At 47.2% G+C, this 15,883-nt stretch overlaps 1 protein-coding gene across 2 annotated transcripts in view; it reads left to right on the forward strand.

Moving 5' to 3' along the window:
- The window catches only part of LVRN (laeverin), a 225,498-nt gene that overhangs the window by 208,935 nt on the left and 680 nt on the right, over window positions 1-15,883 (forward strand). The window lies entirely within an intron of this gene.

The following is a 15,883-nucleotide window of genomic DNA, read 5'->3' on the forward strand; positions in this document are numbered from 1 at the left end:
GGCCTGGGCAGAGCGCCGGGACTGACGAATCTGCTGAGCAGGCTCCACTGCGGCTGAAGAAGAATGGGAGACCGCTGGGTGCAAGGCTCTGGATTCCTGCTGTGCAGTGGCAGGAACCCGACGCTTAACACTGTGATGCTGACCTGCAAGTTGCTTCCTGGCTGTCGGATGGCTGGGACAGGTCCGAAGTCGTCCGATGAAGGACAGGTTGCAGGGTGCTGCTCCAGGTGCTGTGGAAAGAAAAGAAAAACATTACTATCATGCATTTACAAGAAGCATCAGCTGTGGAATAGAAAAGCACAGATTAAACAAAAAAAAAAAAAAATACTTACGCTCTGGTTGCAAGGTCCGGTCTTAGGAAAGCCAGCTCACGATGATAGCGGTATTTTTTTTGGTCCTTGCCGCTGAACCACTGCGAGCCTGTCACTCAGCACGAACATCAGTGTTGAAGCGGTCCTTCATTGAGCGCCAACGTGTGCGGACTTTGTTCACTGTTGGAAAAACAAAGAAAAAACGTTATACAATGCACAGATGGCAACATCTGTATCATCACACACACCTGAGTGAACTTGGCAAACAGTCAATGGCGGCTAAATCACTAAAGAATTCAATAGACAATGCAGTCACTGTTGATCCTGATGACACTGATGTGTTTCCTGCTAGAATACACAACAGTATCATCAGGAGCAAGAGTCAAAGCAGGAACAATACAGCAATAAAATACACAATGCAGTCACTGTTGATCCTGATGACACTGTTGTGTTTCCTGCTAGAATATAGCCTCTTTTTTGCTCTGTTCTCAGAATATCCCAGAGTGCTGATATAATGGGAGAAGTCTAGTGACTTCAGGTTTTTTTTTGCTATCAGAAGTGTTGGACATTTTTGCAGGGTTTTTTGGAGTGATTGCAGACAGTATATTTCCTTTCCTGTCCTTTCTAGTTAGTGTGGGCCCCATCGTTTGCGCAGCCTATTTTCCTACCTGTGTTTGTGTTTTCATCTTGTTTCACCGTCAATACATGTGTGGGGGCTATCTATTCCTTTGGGGTCTGCTCTGGGGCAGTTTAGATTTCCCCTTTTCTTGCTTTAGGCTTATTTAGTCCTCCAGCTGTGACGAGGCATCTAGAATCATCATAGGTACGCTCCACGGCTACTTCTAGTTGTTGTGGTTAGGATCAGGGGTCTGCAATCCGCTTAGTTACCAACCTCTCTGGTTTTCTGTGACTTAGCTTGGTTTTGTTTTCCTCCTCGGTGACCCAATCATAACAGAATCACCAGCCAATACCACAGACTCTAGGGTACTCAAAAGCAGGAAATAATTGTTAAAAAAACCCTGAAGTCACTAGACTTCTCCCATTATATCAGCACTCTGGCATATTCTGAGAACAGAGCAAAAAAGAGGCCAATCTAATAAGGGACAAAAAGCATACTGGCACATGCAGTGATATAGGAATGGAAATTCAGCACAGCCCCAGCCGGGGCTGGCTAACCACACAGAAACTGAATAGACCAGACCAAATCTAGTGTGAACAATAGCAGAGAACACTTAGCTTGAGAAGGCAGGAACTGAACTGGAAACTAGAACCTCAGGAGGCAGGAAAAAATCACCAGCATGGGAAAAGGGAGTCGGCTGTCTTAAAATCCAGTCTGAGACTCCAGATGTCCAATCCTCGTCCTCATTATCAGGTGGCAGGTCTCTGTTTATTAAATCAGCTTCATTACCTCCTGCCACCAGCAGAGGGAGCCCGGAAAGAGAACTCACGACTCCTCTGTCAACACAACCAGCTCTGTTATGAATGAGTCACCGTAGGAGGCAAAAACAGAAATGCTAGCTAAGTCCAGAAAACCAGAGAAGTTGGCAGCTATTGGATTGCAGACCCCTGAACCTATCAACACAACAAGCAGTAGCCGTGGGGGTTCCTACGATGCCCTAGACCCCTCGATCACAGCCGGAGGACTATATAGCCTAAAGACAGAAAGGGAAATCTAAACTGCCCCAGAGCAGACCCCAAAGCAAAAGGCAGCCCCCAACATATAATGACGGTGAGGCAAGAAGAAAGAACACTAACACAGACAGAAAGATAGACTGAGCAAAGACGGGGCCCAAACTAACTAGATAGGAAAGGACAGGAAGGCTGCTGTCTGCAATCCGTGAAAAACCCTATGAAAATAAGAGCCAACAAACTGACAGTGAAAAAAGGCCCTGAAGATGCTAAGCTTCAAAAAGCTATGTCAGTACTCAGGAATATTCTGAAGACAGAGCAACCGGCAAAAGGAGATTCAGCTCACCCCAGCAGGGAATGGCAGAATCCAGAAAAGCAAGGCAAACAAAAACAAAACACAAATGCTAACAGGCAAAGCAGAAAACTTAGCTTTAGAGGAGCAGGAATCAGACTGGTCTCAAAGAAGTCCACAGAGAAATCACCCGCAGGGCAGTAGGGCGTCGGCAGCCTTATATCCAGTCCGTGATTCCACTCAGCCAGTCATCATCATTAGGCTCAGGTGCCTGATAATCAGGCTCATTACCTTCCTTTACCAGAATAGGGAGTTCACCAGACCTCAGTGACGAAGGGGAAAATGAACTCACAACACAGCTCCTTCACTAGAAACTAGAGGCAGACCAGAAAAAGAGTTCACAACAGTCTGTTTATGTGTTTTTTATGTGATGTCTCAGGTTTTAATGAGTTATTAAAGGATATGTTTTATTTTGATTGGGAATCCTCCAAGCTACTGACATTTAACCCCTGAGGGTTGTACATGTGGTATTAAGCATTCTTTGCCACTTCTGATCTTTGCTAGAATATATTCTAGCAGGAAACACAACAGTATCATCAGGAGCAAGAGTCAAAGCAGGATCAATACAGCAGTAAAATACACAATGCAGTCACTATTGCTCCTGATGACACTGTTGTGTTTCCTGCTAGAATATATTCTAGCAGGAAACACAACAGAATCATCAGGAGCAAGAGTCAAAGCAGGAACTATACAGCAGTAAAATACACAATACAGTCACGGTTGATCCTGATGACACTGTTGTTTTTCCTGCTAGAGTCAAAGCAGGATCAATACAGCAGTAAAATACACAATGCAGTCACTATTGCTCCTGATGACACTGTTGTGTTTCCTGCTAGAATATATTCTAGCAGGAAACACAACAGAATCATCAGGAGCAAGAGTCAAAGCAGGAACAATACAGCAGTAAAATACACAATGCAGTCACTGTTGATCCCGAGGACAATGTTGTGTTTCCTGCTAGAATATATCTAGCAGGAAACATAACAGTATCATCAGGAGCAAGATTCAAAGCAGGATCAATACAGCAGTACAATACACAATGCAGTCACTGTTGATCCTGAGGACACTGTTGTGTTTACTGCTGGAATATATCTAGCAGGAAACACAACAGTATTATCAGGAACAAGAGTCAATGTGGCATCACAGAGCATGGAAATACTTACTAAACGCCTTTTTTGGAAGTTGGAGAGGCACTCTCCCAGCCATCCATATTCGCTGCGGCCACCTCATTCCAGAGCTGTCGGGTCACCACAGTGTCCTTGTACTGCTGGTCACGGCTGTCCCACAATGGGACACGCTCCTGGACCAGGCGGATCAGGGCGTCGTTGTCCAAATAGGTGTCTTCCACCCGTTGTGAAACCTAGAAAAAAAAACATTATAATCTTGGAAATTTTTTAGAAGGAAAAAGATAGAAAAATATAAATAAAAGAAGCAAGATAGAAGATGAAAAACAGGACAGAAAAAAAGGAAGAGAAAAAATAAATTAAAAAAGGGACATTGAAAGACTATATACTTACGATCCGTCTCCTCGCCGGGATTTGGCTAGGCTGTTCCATCTGTTCAGCCTCACTTGCCATGTCTGATGACAATGTCTGTAAAGAAAAAAAATTATTACACATTTCTAGAGGCAGCAGCTATACTTACCCAAAGGCAGGAAGATTACTCACCTCACACTCTGCTTGGGCCAGTTCTTGCTGGGATGGAGAGTATTCCGATACAGAAGACATGCTGCAATTTAAAAAAATAAACATTAGTACATGATAAATTTGAAAGGACAGGCAGACATTAGGTTTAATACTCATATTTTGGCTGCTGCAGCTTGGATCAAAAGGGTTATGATTTGCAAGGCTGTCTGGTCTCTTCCAGGCTGTCTGTAGAGTAGTGGTCTGGCACTGTAGACACCTTTTATGTACACTCCTCCCAAACAATATTGCTTGTGTAGGGGGTGGTTTAAACAAGTGTCTAGACATTGTTTACTCTAAAATCGCGTGCGTGCAAAAAGCACTGATGTGCGCACGTCCATGCGCACGCCAACGACCCCATAGACTGTAATGTTATATTTTTGCCATTCCTTGCACACCCGTGCACATGCGATTTTTTAACGAGGTTGGGCAAACAAAAAATGCAACATGCAGCGTCTTGCGCGTCTGGGCGCACAACTGGAAAATGCGCAGCGCACGAAAACGCTGATGAACGCGTGCAAGCGCTAGACCCTGCGCCCGCTATGTTAAATATAGGGGCCACTGTGCGTGCGCCCGATAGCGCTCGATGCGCTGCGTGATAAAACGCTAGTGTGAAACCAGCCTAAAATTGCGTGGGCTCCTGCACAATTTTCTCCGCCAGAGAGGGAAAGCCAGTGAGTGAGGGCAGATATTAATAGCCTAGAGAGGGACCATTGTTTTTGGCCCCCCTGGCTAAAAAAATCTGCCCCCAGCCTCCCCAGAAAAGGTGCATCTATAAGATGTGCATTTTCTGGCACTTAGCCTTTCTACTTTCTATTCCATGGCCTTTAGCAGTGGATCATGGGTTAATAATAATGGGTTAATGTCACCTTGCTATTGAAAGGTGACATTAAGCCGGGTTAATAATGGAGAGGTGTCAATAAGACACCTCTCCATTATTAACCCTAGAATAGTAAAGGGTTAAAAAAAGACACACATTAATTAAAAATTATTTTAATGAAATAAATACACAGTTTTTGACCAAATTAATTATTCTGCCAATCCAAAAAAAGCCCTTGTTCTGTAAAAAAATAAAATAAAAAAACAATATACTTACCTCTCCGCTGTTCAGTCAGGTCCCCCTCTGCAATCCATGACAAGGGATTAACTAGTTTACAACAGGGACCGGTGCTAATTCTACCGGCCATGCTGTTATCCACTGCAGAATTAATTCATCTCTGCGCAGGCGCCCCGGCTGACCGGAGCTGAACTGATTAGCGTGGGAAAGTTTCTGAAATTTTTCCCACTCTCCTGAGTTCACCTCAGATCAGTCGGGAACTCCGCACAGCCTCACCGACGACTGCTGACGTCAGTGAGGCTGCGCGGAGTCCCTGACTGACCTGAAGTGAACTGGATAGCGTGGGAAAGTTTCTGAACTTTTTCCCATGCTGTCAGTTCACCTTCTCTTGACAAAGTGGCTTTGCGTGCCGAAAAACGCACGTCGGGGGTTCACTGCCAGGCTCCCATTCTCCCTCCGCACTCTCTGGTAAGCTCCCACATTTTGGACAATTATATGGGTTATGTCATGGTTTGAACAGGGATCTTGCCCTGCACTCACAGGGTTAAGAGTTCGTGGCCTCTTTCTGGATCTGGGAGGGGTATTTATACTCACTCTTTACCAGGGTTTTCTGTCAGCTATACTGTTGTTCTGGTGTGTCTGACCTCTGGTGTGCGTGTATTCTGCATTGCTTGTTTTCTTCCCGTGTATGACCCGGTCCGTTCCCTCACTCTGTACTCCGTCTCTCGTTTTGGTAGTATTGTCTTTTCCGGTTCTGACCTCCTGGCTTGGCTATCGTTACTCCGTTACAGTTTGTCCCTATTGTACCATCTGTTGCCCGTTCTGGTTTTCTGATCTATTGCTACGTCCTGACTATCCATTCTGTCTAACCCTTTGGTACTGTATTGCTATCTCGTGCTTTGACCCGGCTTGATCTAGTTTCTGTCTCTGTCTATGCCCCTTGGTTACATTGTCCAGTAGTTACCTTTCTAGGAGTTTCCCCGCGTTACCATCTGCTGAAACCCTGGCCCATTTATTTTTGCAGCATATAATTCGGTTGTATGGAGTGCCTATGAATGTGGTGTCAGACAGAGGGGTACAGTTTGTAGCCAGGTTTTGGAGGGCTTTTTGCAAAAAGCTGGGGATTCGTTGTCCTTCTCCTCTGCCTACCATCCAGAGTCTAATGGACAGACGGAGTGCACGAACCAATCTTTGGAGCAGATTCTGAGATGCTTGGCCTCTTCCAGGCAGGGGGACTGGTGTGAGGTATTGCCCATGGCAGAGTTTGCATTCAACGGTCGTGTGAGTCAATCTACTGGGAAGTCTCCCTTTCAGGTCAACTATGGGTTTAACCCACATTTAGGAGAGTTTTTTCCCGCTTGGATTCAGGTTGTCCTGGAGCTGAGGGTGCGACACAACGTCTTAGAATTCCTTGGAGGGAGGTTCAGAGGAATATTTCCAAGGCCCAGGAAAACTATAAGCGGTTTGCTGACAGGAGGAGGGGGTCAGGTCCAGCATTTGCAGTAGGGGAGAAAGTGTGGCTATCCACCTGCAATATCAAGCTTAAGGTACCATCTATAAAGCTGGGCCCCAAGTTTATTGGCCCATGCAAAGTTCTGGAGGTTGTTAACCCAGTAGCCTACCGACTGCAGCTGCCCACCTCCTTTAAAATTTCTGATGTCTTCCACAGGTCCCTGTTAAAGCCTGTGGGAATGGTGAGAGGGGATCCCTCATCAAATGCTCTGCCAGTGCTGGTAGAGGGGCAGCTGGAGTAAGAAGTAGGGCGCATTGTTGACTCCCGGTGGGTGCGCCGGAGACCCCAGTATCTGATACACTGGAAGGGGGTACTCTCTGGAGGGTCAGTCATGGGTTCTGGCCAGTTCGGTGCATGCCGATCGTCTGGTGAGGGCTTTCCACGCCAGATACCCAGACAAGCCTGGGGGTCCAGTGGCCCCCCGTTAAGAGGGAGGTACTGTCATGGTTTGAACAGGGTTCTTGCCCTGCGCTCACAGGGTTAAGTGTTTGTAGCCTCTTTCTGGATCTGGGAGGGGTATTTATACTCACTCTTTACCAGGGTCTGTCAGCTATACTGTTGCTCTGGTGTGTCTGACCCCTGGTGTGCGTGTATTCTGCATTGCTTGTTTTCTTCCCATGTATGACCCGGTCCGTTCCCTCACTCTGTACTCTGTCTCTCGTTTTGGTAGTATTGTCTTTTCCGGTTCTGACCTCCTGGCTTGGCTATCGTTACTCCGTTACAGTTTGTCCCTATTGTACCGTCTATTGCCAGTTCTGGTTTTCTGATCTATTGCTACGTCCTTTGCTTTGACCCAGCTTGATCTGGTTTCTGTCTTTGTCTATGCCCCTTGGTTACATTGTCCAGTAGTTACCTTTCTAGGAGTTTCCCTGCAGCTCCTGGCTCTGTGGCGCTGAGGCCACGCCCCCAGCAGTCACATGCTTCAGGTCCTGTGAGCTTGGAGCATGCATCATCACCACTGAGACCCCGCTCCGCAGGTATCTTTGTGCTCAGGACACGTGCACTGGCTCAGTGAGCAAATGCTGTGCGATGTTCCTGACAGGTTAATTGTCAGCCCCATATACAGGCTGAATCATCACTAGGACGTACTGTGGATGCCCCCCTTATTCTGTGACCCTGTTTTGGGATCCTGTAACCTCTCTAATTGGCCACTAGGCATTATATATTGGTAAGGGCATATATATTCCGGGTACGTAGTCACATTTGTGGAATATACCACTATTGGAGGGTTTTCTCACCATCTTGGTGGGAGGGGTGGGTCGTCGTGGGTGTGTTTCATCTGCATTTTGATTGGCACTTTATTATGACTTTGTGCACTTTATATGATACCTAATAAAATTAATTGATATTTTTGTATTTCATCGTTTGCTCCTTTTCTTCTGCAGTTTTTACTAATTGTTAGAGTTGATGTAGCTTCTACCAGGGGTGGGCAAAATTATTTGCTCCCACCTTCTGGTTTCTCAGTAATTTATATGGGATTTCTATTGCTTCTATCTATCTCTCTATGAAATACAAAGATATACACTACAGTTCAAAAGTTTAGGGTCACTTAGAAATTTCCTTATTTTTGAAAGAAAAGCACAGTTTTTTCCAATGAAGCTAACATTAAATGATTCAGAAATACATTCTGTACATTGTTAATGTGGTAAATGACTATTCTAGCTGCAAACGTCTGGTTCGTAATTCAATATCTTCATAGGTGTATAGAGGCCCATTTCCAACAACCATCACTCCAGTGTTCTTATGGTACTCTGTGTTTGCTAACTGTGTAAGATGGCTAATGGATGGTTAGAATACCCTTGAAAACCCTTGTGCAAGTATGTTAGCACAGCTGAAAACAGTTTGGCTGATTAGAGAAGCTATAAACCTGACCTTCCTTTCCTAGTTGAGATTCTGGAGCATTTCATTTGTTGGTTCCATTAAACTCTCAAAATGGCCAGAAAAAAAGAACTTTCATGTGAAACTCGACAGTCTATTCTTGTTCTTAGAAATGAAGGCAATTCCATGAGAGAAATTGACAAGAAACTGAAGATTTCCTACAACTGTGTGTACTACTCCCTTCAGAGGAGAGCACAAACAAGCTCTACCCAGAGTAAGAAGAGAAGTGGGAGGCCCCACTGCACAAATGAGCAACAAGACAAGTACATTAGAGTCTGTAGTTTGAGAAATCAACGCCTCACAGGTCCTCAACTGGCATCTTAATTAAATAGTACATGCAAAACGCCAGTGTCAACATCTACAGTGAAGAGGCGACTCCGGGATGCTGGCCTTCAGGGCAGAGTGGCAAAGACAAAGTCATATCTGAGACTGGCTAATAAAAGGAAAATATTAATATGGGCAAAAGAACACAGACATTGGACAGAGGATGATTGGAAAAAAGTGTTATGGACAGATGAATCCAAGTTTGATGTGTTTGTATCGCACAGAAGAAGAACATTTGTGAGATGCAGAACAACTGAAAAGATGCTGGAAGAGTGCCTGACGCCATCTGTCAAGCATGGTGGAGGTAATATGATAGTCTGGGGTTGTTTTGGTGCTGGTAAAGTGGGAGATTTGTACAAGGTTAAAGGGATTTTGAATAAGGAAGGCTATCACTCCATTTTGCAATGCCATGCCATACCCTGTGGACAGCGCTTGATTGGAGGCAATTTCATCCTACAACAGGAAAATGACCCAAAGCACACCTCCAAATTATGCACAAACTATTTAGGGAAGAAGCAGGCATTCTGGTATTCTATCTGTAATGGAGTGGCCCGCACAGTCACCAGATCTCAACCCCATTGAGCTGTTGTGGAAGCAGCTTGACCGTATGGTACGCAAAAAGTGTCCATCAAGCGAAACCAACTTGTTGGAGGGGCTTCTGGAAACATGGGGTGAAATTTCTTCAGATTACCTCAGCAAATTAACTGCTAGAATGCCAAAGGTCTGCAATGCTGTAATTGCTGCAAAGGGAACATTCTTTGACGAAAGCAAAGTTTGAAGGAGGAAATTATTATTTCAAATAAAAATCTTTTTTTCGAAAAAGTCAATGTCTGGACTATATTTTAAATTCATTTGGCAACTCATTTGATTAATAAAAGTATGAGTTTTCATGGAAAACACAAAATTACTTTTGAACGGTAGTGTGTATATATATATATATATAGTGGGGATGTGACTCGCTTAGGTGCAGCGGGAGACAAATATGAGACAGGTTCTTCAACAGTGCTTGCGGTTTATTCATGTCATAAACGCACAAGGCAGCGTAACACCAAAAAGTAGCCTTTAGCTCAGGCAAAATAACACAAAATGTCCGTGGTTGTTGACTCAGAGCAGGAGTCTCAGCACACATGGGAGGCTTAGTCCTCCCCACATACAGCTCCCTGGTTCAGGAGCAGGCCACATTATAAGCCTGTAGCCACACCCACAAACTCAGCAGCTGACTGGTCACATGACTGTGACCTCACCACAGGTCCTTCAAACAACAACAATAATAATATCTGGTACGCTTTATTTATGCCTTACATTATAGAGACAAGCCATTTATGAGGCACATATCACCCATCGATTACACGACCCTTAGCCCTGCCACATACCTCCCCCCTCTGCCTAAAGCCGTGGGGCTTGGCACTTTCACCTACGAGGCAAGGGATTCTGATGAGGGCATCGGCATTCCCATGTAGCTTCCCGGCCCTATGCTCTACATGGAAGCTGAAGTCTTGTAGGGCTAAGAACCAGCGGGTGACCCTAGCATTCTTGCCCTTTGTTTCCCTCATCCACCTGAGTGGGGCATGGTCGGATATTAACCTAAACTTCCGTCCCACCAGGTAGTACCGTAATGTGTCCACTTCCCATTTTATGGCCAAACACTCCTTCTCTACAACTGAATAATTTCTCTCACAAGAAGTCAACTTCCTACTCAAGTAGAGAACAGGATGCTCCTCCCCACGTATCTCTTGGGAGAGGACTGCTCCTACCCCAACATCTGAGGCATCTGTCTGGAGGACAAATTCACGTTTAAAGTCTGGGGCCACCAAAACGGGTTGCTTGCAAAGAGCTCCCTTCATTTCTTGGAAGGCTGACTCTGCTTCTTCGGACCAGCTGACCATTGCTGACTTTGTCCCCTTAAGCAGATCAGTTAGAGGGGCAGCCATTGTGGCGAAGTTTGGGATGAACCTCCTGTAATATCCCACAATCCCCAGGAAGGCTTTAACTTGCTTCTTTGACAGAGGTCTCGGCCATGTTTGAATTGCCTCCACTTTATTGATTTAGGGTTTGATTTCGCCACGCCCCACTACATATCCAAGGTACTTGGCTTCTTCTCTCCCCAAGGCACACTTCTTCGGGTTTATTGTAAACCCCGCCTCTCTTAGAGCGTCAAACACTGCTTGGACCTTTTCCAGGTGAGTCTCCCAGTCTGGGGTAAAGATGACGATATCATCCAGATATGCGGCAGCATATAGCTTATGAGGCGCAAGGATTCTATCCATCGCCCTCTGGAAGGTTGCCGGAGCTCCCTGTAGGCCAAACGGCATCCGGACATACTGGAAGCACCCGTCTGGTGTGGAGAATGCCGTCTTCTCCTTGGCTTCCTGTGCCATGGGAATCTGCCAATATCCCTTTGTCAGATCCAAAGTGTTTATGTACCTGGCCGGTCCAAGTCTCTCGATGAGCTCATCAACGCGTGGCATGGGATAAGCGTCGAACTTGGAGACCTCATTCAGCTTTCGGTAATCGTTGCAGAACCTCCATTCACCATCAGGTTTTGGGACCTGGACAATCGGGCTCGACCAGCCGCTCTTGGATTCCTCTATGACCCCGAGCTTCAACATACGCTGCACCTCCTTGGAGATTACCTCTCGCCGGGCCTCAGGAATACGATAGGGTTTCACGTTCACCCGCACATGTGGCTCGGTCAGAATTTCATGCTCCACCACCTTCGTGCACCCCGGCAACTCTGAAAACAGGTCGCTGTTTTTCTGGAGTAACTCCCGGCACTGCTGTTTCTGGGCCTTCGATAGAGTCTCCGCTATGGTAACGGCTCCAACTTCCCCTTCTAGGTTGCCCAGCAACACGGAGTTACCGCTGGCTCTCTATCATGCCATGGCTTGATAAGGTTAACATGGTAAACCTGGTATGGCTTCCGTCTTCTGGGTTGGTGGATCTTGTAGTTTACGTCTCCCAGCTTCTCCACCACCTCATATGGCCCTTGCCACTTGGCCAAGAACTTACTTTCCACCGTCGGGATTAGCACGAGAACTCGGTCTCCCGGATTGAACTGCCTCACTCTGGCTGACCGGTTGTAGACCCTGGCCTGAGCCTCTTGTGCCTGGCGGAGATGTTCTTTAACAATGGGCATCACCTTCGCAACCCTCTGCTGCATCAGTGCCACATGCTCAATGACGCTTCTGTGGGGCGTGACTTCGGCTTCCCAGGTTTCCTTGGCTATATCTAGGAGACCTCGCGGATGCCGGCCGTACAGAAGCTCGAAGGGGGAGAACCCCGTGGAGGCCTGGTGAACTTCACGGATAGAAAATAGTAAATACGGTAAGAGACAATCCCAGTCTCTACCATCTTCCTCTATGACTTTTCTCAGCATGCTCTTCAGGGTCTTGTTAAACCTCTCAACAAGGCCATCTGACTGCGGATGGTACACTGAAGTCCTCAACTGGGAAATTTGCAAGACTCTGCACAATTCTCTCATCACCTTGCTCATAAAAGGTGTCCCCTGGTTGGTCAGGATCTCCTTCGGCAAACCCGTCCGGGAAAACACATGGACCAGCTCACGGACTATACTCTTCGCGGAGGAGTTTCTCAGGGGAATGGCCTCAGGATAGCGTGTGGCATAGTCCAGGATGACTAATATATACTGATGGCCCCGAGCTGATTTAACTAAGGAACCAACCAAGTCCATGGCAATTCTCTCAAATGGCACTTCAATAATGGGCAGTGGCACAAGAGGGTTCCGAAAATGAGATGTGGGGGCAGTTAACTGACATGTCGGGCAGGACCTGCAATAGTTTACTATTTCCCGGTGACACCCAGGCCAATAGAACCTCTGTACAATCCATTCCTGGGTTTTTTCCACCCCCAGGTGTCCCCCCAAGATGTGTGAATGGGCCATGTCCAACACTTTTCGTCTATAGGGGCCTGGTACTATTAACTGCTCTGCCACCTCCTCCCTTATTTTCGTGACCCGGTACAACAATTCCCCACTCAACATAAAATGGGGAAACCTTGTGTCTGCTCCCGGCTCTTGTGCAACCCCATTAATGACGGTGACATTGTTAAAGACTTCCCTTAGTGTGGGGTCCCTATGTTGGGCAGTCCCAAAATTCTCCCCGGCCACCCCTAACTCCGGGATGTCAGGTACAGGGGACCCTTCCTCTTCATCCCCCACAAGGATACATAAAGGAAACTCGTCTGCGTCTGGTGGTGGCGCTACCTCAGTGGGGTGGATTGGTTCCCGGCTCTTGCTAGCACTCTCAGAACCCATCCCCCACAGATCCCAAAACAGACAGAAATCCCGGCCAATAATTATGGGATGCAACAAGTCTCGAACAACGCCAACTTCATGCGACTCGGTGCCATGCGCCGTTTCAATCTTCACCCTAGCCATAGGGTAGTCCTTGGCATCGCCATGTATGCACCGAACACCAATCTTTTTACCTGAGAGTATGTTTAGAGGAAAACTGGCCCTCACAAGGGTCACCAAGCTCCCGGAGTCCAGAAGCGCCTTTACTGCTCGACCGTTCACCTTCACGGGACACGCTTGTGGCCCCTTGTTAGGTAGCGAGTTCACACTGCAAGCTGGATATGCGTAGTATGAACTACGGCGCCCCATGCTGCAGTCCATCTGCTCAGTGGTCTGGGGACAACGGGCCGCTATATGTCCTGGCCCATGACACTTCCAGCAAATAACACCCGAGGGGACCTTGGGCACCGCCTCCCCCGCCCCTTTTGACCTTGGACGCACCACCCCTTTTTGTGACTCCGCCCCCTGCTGGGACCCCCAAGATGGAATGGGCTGCTTCCCCAAGGAACCTTCCATCCCCTGGTATCTCTCGACCAGCCCAACCAGTTCATCAGCATTTTGGGGATCACCCTGGGCAACCCAAGTCTGTAGAGGTCTCGGCAGGGAATGCACAAACTGATCCATCACAACTCGCTCTACCATCTGTGCAGGGGAAGCCGACTCTGGCTGCAGCCATTTCTGGACCAGGTGCAACAGGTCAAACATTTCGGAGCGCGGGGGTTTGTCCCGGTGATAGGCCCAACGATGAACTCTCTGTGCCCTGGTAGTCATTGTAACCCCCAAGCGGGCGAGAATTTCCGCTTTTAATTTGGGACACTCTCTGGCATCTTGTACCGTCAGGTCAAAGTACGCCTTCTGGGGCTCCCCCGTTAGGTATGGGGCCAGTACCTCCGCCCACCGCTCTGGCTGAAGTTTTTCCCTCTCAGCCACCCTTTCAAACACCATCAGGAAGGCCTCAACATCATCCTCAGGGGTCATTTTTTGTAATGCGCGTCTTACCACCTTCTCGACGTCGGTGGCATCAGCCCGACCTGGGGTTGGGGCGCTCGTCCTGCCCTCCTGGATGGCGGTTGCCAGAAGCTGCATCTGCTGCCGTTGTTCCTGCTGGCTCTGCTGGAACTGCTGACGCTGCTCTTGCTGGCTTTGCTGGATCTGCTGTAACAACAGCTTGTTGGTTTCCTGCTGCAGAACCTGGGACTGGACCAGGTGTTTCAGCAGGTCCTCCATGATTCCCGGCAGTGCTTGTTGCCCCGCTGCAAACTTCACCCAGGACATGCAGCAACTGTTTCAAGTCGCTGCTGGGACCGCTGCCCGCACGTGTACCACCAATTGTGGGGATGTGACTCGCTTAGGTGCAGCGGGAGACAAATATGAGACAGGTTCTTCAACAGTGCTTGCGGTTTATTCACGTCATAAACGCTCAAGGCAGCGTAACACCAAAAAGTAGCCTTTAGCTCAGGCAAAATAACACAAAATGTCCGTGGTTATAGACTCAGAGCAGGAGTCACAGCAGACATGGGAGGCTTAGTCCTCCCCACATACAGCTCCCTGGTTCAGGAGCAGGCCACATTATAAGGCTGTAGCCACACCCACGAACTCAGCAGCTGACTGGTCACATGACTGTGACCTCACCACAGGTCCTTCAAACAACAACAATAATAATATCTGGTACGCTTTACTTATGCCTTACATTATAGAAACAAGCCATTTATGAGGCACATATCTCCCATCGATTACACGACCCTTAGCCCTGCCACAATATACAGTATATATAGTGCTTAAAAAAATAAAGGGAACACTAGACACTCTTACTGAGCAGACACATGGATGTTAGTGACGTTCCTATCATTTCTACCTGTTGTTTATTCCATTGGCAGAACAGCAGGAGAAATTGAATCACAATCAGTGTTGATTTCACAGAAGTGTGACTGGCTTGGAGTTTTCTTTATTTTTTTGAGCAGTATATATATATGTGTGTATATATATATATGCAGTGTATATATATATATATTTATATATACACACTGTCTATAGATATGCGTGTGTGTCACTGACATCTGCATCTGTGTATTCTATGTGTATATATCTATTCTTTTCTAACCTGTCAGTGTGATTTTACTGAACAGCGCACTTGAATTGACAGCTTTTCAAAGGACACCGGTGCATATTTCTCGCAAGTCACGCGGATGGTACGTGTGGTGTGCAATTTTTTTTTCTCACACCCATAGACTTGCATTGGCGAGTCTCGGCCGATATACGCAACAAATCGCAGCATGCTGAGATTTCACTCGCACACATAATACGGTCGAAAAAAAATGATGATGGATTAACAGGAGTCCGAGTGCTATGCAGTGTTTTATTGCAAAGCGATCGTCCGTAGTCCTCACACATACTGTATGACTCCGGCCATATAAGGAGGATTTGCGGATTAAAATGCGCTGCTGGCATCCCATATAATAAATCTAAATCCAGACCAAAATTACCATACTTTTCAGATTATAAGACACACTTTTTCCCCCCAAATTTGGGGAGAAAATGGGTGTGTGTCTTATAATGCGGATATACCTTACCGGTACCACTGCTGCAGGCCACAGGCTGGAATGAGGGGGTGTCCAGCAGTGTTATGGGTGCCAGGTGGTGTTGAGGTGGTGTCTGGCGATGCTGTGGGGGTTGTTCGATGCTGCTGCGAGTGTCTCCGGTGCTGCGGGGGCTCTGGCCTTTCACAAAATGTCGGCAGAGCCCTCGCAGCATCAGACACACGCAGCGGCACACCGTACATCGGAACAACCCCTCATCCCAGCCTGCGGCCTGCAGCATCACCCCAC

Source organism: Dendrobates tinctorius, unplaced genomic scaffold, assembly GCF_039654945.1.
Source record: "Dendrobates tinctorius isolate UK_male_01 unplaced genomic scaffold, ASM3965494v1 ptg000003l, whole genome shotgun sequence".
NCBI lineage: Eukaryota > Metazoa > Chordata > Amphibia > Anura > Dendrobatidae > Dendrobates > Dendrobates tinctorius.